We start from the raw sequence: 4,916 nt of genomic DNA on the forward strand, positions 1-4,916 counted from the left end.
CAATTGATAAACAAGGCTAAACGTGTATAGTATACCGGTCATACATATATATACACATAATCAATATGGTATACTTGGCAATATAAGAATCACAAAATTGAATATGCAAATCGCGACGGATCTGATCAAAGTGGCGACTGCACAGCTTGAACATGCTATGACTGTTGTAGGTACAGTGAACATGGTACGGTGGTCGTGAATCTATGCTCGAACTCGAACGAACCCGATTAAAGTAATTAAAACGAAGAACTAAAAAATAGAGTAATTGTCGGTTGTTCTTGTTCTTCAAGGTACAAGCTTTACGTTTTTTTTTGTAGGGAGATTTTTCATTTTCCCCCCGATCTTCCTTTTTTCAGAGCCTCAATTCGCCACAGATTTATAAGGTTTCGTTTGGTTCAAGAGAAGAGAGAGAGGAGCGTATGAAAGAGAGGGAGTGGGGAACAAGGCGACATGAGAGTGGGGGAGGCAAAAGAATGTGAGGAGCATGAGTGGAGATGGCAGGGAAAAGGAAGAGGAGGAGCGGGAATGAAGGAAAAGGGAGAGGCGGCTAGGGTTAGAGAGGGAGAAGAAGGAGAAAGGGAAAGAGAAAGGAGAAAATAAAAAATGAGGGGCGGCTGAGGGTTTTAGGTTTTTTAGGGAAAAATTGGGATTGGTCCGGGTCGGGTAGAAATTAAATTGGGCTGGTCCGTTTGGGCTGGCCTATTAATTTTAAATATGGATTGAGAATGTGGGTTGGGTATAAAAATGTGGGTTGTTTGTTTGGGTAGGAAATAATATTGTATCTGTATTCTAAACCATTAATTAGCTGAAAATTGTTGAACATTCCTCCGCTATTTAATTATCTTCGGGCTTCTAAGTTAATGACTGGTATAATATATATTATGTAAAGACAATAAATAATTAATATGTAAAAAATAGATATTTTATAAAGTGTTGTCTTGTAACTAATTTAATGATTCTAAAACGATGAAGAACATTTAAAATTTGTGATAAATTAATACTTGTAATGTTAAAAAATAAAAGTAGCGAATATAAATAGCAGTGAAAATAAAGTATTTAGCTTGTCAGTAAATTTAGAAACCCGAGTGAATAAAATTAAATAAAGGAGGGACAAAATTGGGTGTCAACAATGTTGACAATAAAAAGAATTAGGGGGATAGTATATATTGTTGTAAATTGAAGGCAAAATAGAATAATATAAAACAAGATATATAGACAAAGATGTAAAGAGGAGGAGAAGACTTTCTTCTCATTTCAAGTGTATCATTCCATGGGAAAATGGTGCCCCATATGTAGTTCCAATGTACATCTCAAATGTTACAAGACTTAAGTTGTTACACCCCGTATCTTCGAAGAGCACTTATCAAATTTGAAACATAAGTACGTTGAATTAGGGTTAAGTAAAATCACTTTGGAATATAAGAGCAAGCATTATTAAGCATATTTATTAAGTGGAGGATGTACATAAGGTATACCGGAACGTTTTATAAGAAAATGAGTGGAAGAAATGAAGTAGTTCGACTTCGGAGAAAGGATGGGTAATGTTTTGTGTGAAAATTTTGGTCCAACTTGGGGGACGCATATCTCTTAGCATATGAAGTGTTTTAAGGTGAAACAAAAGCCTAGAAGTTCATTGAGTCTAGTTTCCAACTCAATAAACTGCTCGTCGATAGGACATTGGAGTAGAGAATTATGGACGTTACAAGTTCAGCTGACAGAGCAGAAACACGTGCTACAGTAAATTGCTAAAGTAACCCGACCCGGATTTGACCCGAATTTGACCCGTATAAAAAGGGTCATAACCCTCTTTTTTTCACCAGATTTAGCCCAGAAATTTCCAGATTTTTGGAGAGAGAGAGAGAGGGAAACAAAGTAAGCAATTTTCAAGTGACGGAGTATTAATCGAAGCTCGGATAAACGCATGGATGTGATTCTAGTATGATTTTTCGGTGTATTCAAGGTGGATATTGAAGATTGATCTACTAAAAATTCCTGATTTACCTATGGAATTTACCGAGGGACGTCCATCGGTAACCAGGATTTACCGAGGGACGCCATCGGTACTAGGCTTGTAGGTAATTTGACCCTTGGTAAATAATACCGAGGGACACACTCAGCAAATACCGATGGAGACCCTCACACATCCCTCGGTACTTCCCTTCCCTCATATTCATGCAAAATTAAATATACCAAGGGACGCCCCTCGGTACTTAAAAAATATATATAATATTGATATATATTTACCGAGGGACATCCATCGATATGTTAATGTTAATTAAATTAAAAAAATTTAAATACACCGAGGGACAACCCTCGATCAATATAAATATTTAACAATTATATTTTTCATTTACTGAGGAATGTCCATCGGTAAGGTAAATTCAAAGTACTTTGATAGTTGAAAATTAACGAGGGATGTCCCTCGGTAACCTGAAAATCTGAGATTTGCAATTACACTTGTTACCGAGGGACTCTATCGGTAAGTCCCTCAGTATTTCTGGTATTATTTTGGCAAGCAGTACCTATTTTTTACCGCACCACCTGCTATATAAAAGATTTCAATAGAAATAAAAAAAAAGAAGCCAATAATAGCCATCAAAACAATAATAAAAATACCCTGAAATGATTCAAGCATTAAAATTAAGCCAACAAACATCGTACATATCCAACCAACTTCGACGTTATGCAAACATATATCAAAATCATCCCACTAGACTTCAAACAATCCAAAATAACAGAAGTCAGAAAAAAATAACAATTGACACCCAATACTCCATTTCTGCCTCTCGATGCTCTCTATTCTCCTGATCCTCATCGTCTCCATGCTTCTGATCACCTCACCTCTACATCCTCTCCAGATTATATCGATTCTACATGAAAAGTAAACTTTAGAATATAAACAAACGGTATAAAATAAATTCTGAAAAGGGAAAAAAACAATACAAGATAACTTCATTTTACTTGAGTAGCTTTTTAGCAAGCTGCCCAGCCGATGTTCGGATGGGCAGAATCTCCAAGGTTTCAGAATATTTGAATCTTAAACCAGATAAATCTTGTTTTCACTTGTCAACATATATTTTCAAAGCAGGTTTATGTCAATGTGAATAAGACTAATATAAGTATGAAATGTCCAAGCTTCAAAGGTATTAACCTGCAATCTCTTTCTATCTTGCCACATATATTTGCAGAGTCAATAGAAAAGGCCTGTATACATCTCAAGTGAAAAAAGTAAGTCTATGAGTATTCCGTGGTATAAGCATGTTATTAGGTAGGTATAAGAAGTGAACGTCTTGAAATACACAGCTTTGCATCTGTTTTCAATTTGATAGTGCAAAAAGAAACTGAGAAGTGATAATCAGAAAATGTATGCCATTGCAGTTTTACATTTGATTTCAATTTGAGAAAGTAGGTAAGAGTAAGTGACAGTTAACAAATACATTTGTCCTTCAGCAAAGATTAATAGACAAGGTTCATTTTTATGGATCAGGGATGTAAGAAATGATAGCCAAAATCATCGATAAATGGCAGAAAAGTATTACCAAAAATCAAGCATTGCTCTAGTTTGCCTCAACACCAAGACGAGGAGATAATATAGGCAGTACCTCCTGCACAATACATTCAATGACAACAATTAATATTTCAACATTTCCTAATTTTCTATAAACATCGTTATATAAATGAAAGAATAACTGCACGAAATAAACCAAAAGTTCAGAGGGTAGAGGATGTATAGCCTATGGCAGCTTCAATTCTTTAGAAGAGCTTACAGTTCATACAAGGCTTGTCATAACGTGTCCATTTTCAAGTTTACCCATAATCTTTTTCTTTTCCTATTCCCTAGCCTTACTAGACACAAGTAATCTTGTCTATTGGAACCAAATAAGCAAAAGCCAAATCACCAGTTTGATAAAATTCTAACATGCCTTAACAATCAGAAGAGAAATATATGGCTAACGATGCGTGATGCATTAATCAACAAATATCTCAGGTTTTACAGTTGTAATCTCTTGCTATCTTGCCACATATATTTACAGAGTCAGTAGAAAAGGCCCGTATACATCTCAGGTGAAAAAAGTAAGTCAATGAGTATTTCAAGCATGTTGTTAGGTAAGTATAAGAAGTGAACGTCTTGAAATACACAGTTTTGCATCTGTTTTCAATTTGATAGAGCAAAATATAGAAGTAGAGTCTTAACTCTTACCAGGAACTATAAAATAATATTACTAGTCAAATATATTCCAAGTAAGTTTAGACCTTACATAGGTATCCTCTGCCCATGGCTCGACCCAAACTTCTTTTCCGTCTTCGATTTTCGTATGGGTCTTCTTCCATACCTCATGACGGGTGGGTGGTCTATCAAGAGAAACTTCCTGCAAATGAAATAAACAAAGTTAATGTTGTTTAAGTCATTATTTGTATTTGCTACCATCTAAATGCTGAAACACATACCAATTTTCTCCAAGCAGTCCCCATGGACACTGAACCACAAGGGTGTAATGAGCCACCCTTCTTAGACTTTCGAGCTGCCTTTGTCTTAGTGCTCTTCTTTTGAAACTCTGGCGTAGCCCAGTATTGATTAAGCTCCTTCCAGTAATCTGTCCCAAGTCAACCAGGCTTTTGACCCTTTTTTGAGCTCCTCATAGTCTACAAACAAAAGGTTTAATCACATAAAAGGCAGGGAACAACCGGAAAAAGAGGTAAAGGAAATGTTCAATCAACAACAAAACAAAAAATACAAAGATTTCAGGAATTAGAAAACAAACCCCTAAACAGAGACGAGGGTGAAAAAGATCTCAAAGAACAAAACCAACTCATTACGAAAAAACCAGACCAGTTCATCATAGATTTTGAAAGAAAAATTAATAGAATTCTTGGGGTTGGGGGGAGGGAGGGGGAGGAGAGAAGGGAACCACGAC

General features: G+C 35.9%; 1 long non-coding RNA gene across 1 annotated transcript; it reads right to left on the minus strand.

Annotated features, from left to right (window-relative positions):
- Positions 1-2,330: 2,330 nt before the first annotated feature.
- Positions 2,331-4,447, minus strand: LOC132638156 (uncharacterized). Its single transcript, XR_009581615.1, has 3 exons — positions 4,260-4,447; positions 3,540-3,605; positions 2,331-2,870 (listed from the first exon to the last, which is right to left on the minus strand). It is a non-coding gene; the product is annotated as an uncharacterized LOC132638156 (long non-coding RNA).
- Positions 4,448-4,916: the final 469 nt, after the last annotated feature.

Source organism: Lycium barbarum, chromosome 4 (genome assembly GCF_019175385.1).
Source record: "Lycium barbarum isolate Lr01 chromosome 4, ASM1917538v2, whole genome shotgun sequence".
NCBI classification, from domain to species: Eukaryota; Viridiplantae; Streptophyta; class Magnoliopsida; order Solanales; family Solanaceae; genus Lycium; species Lycium barbarum.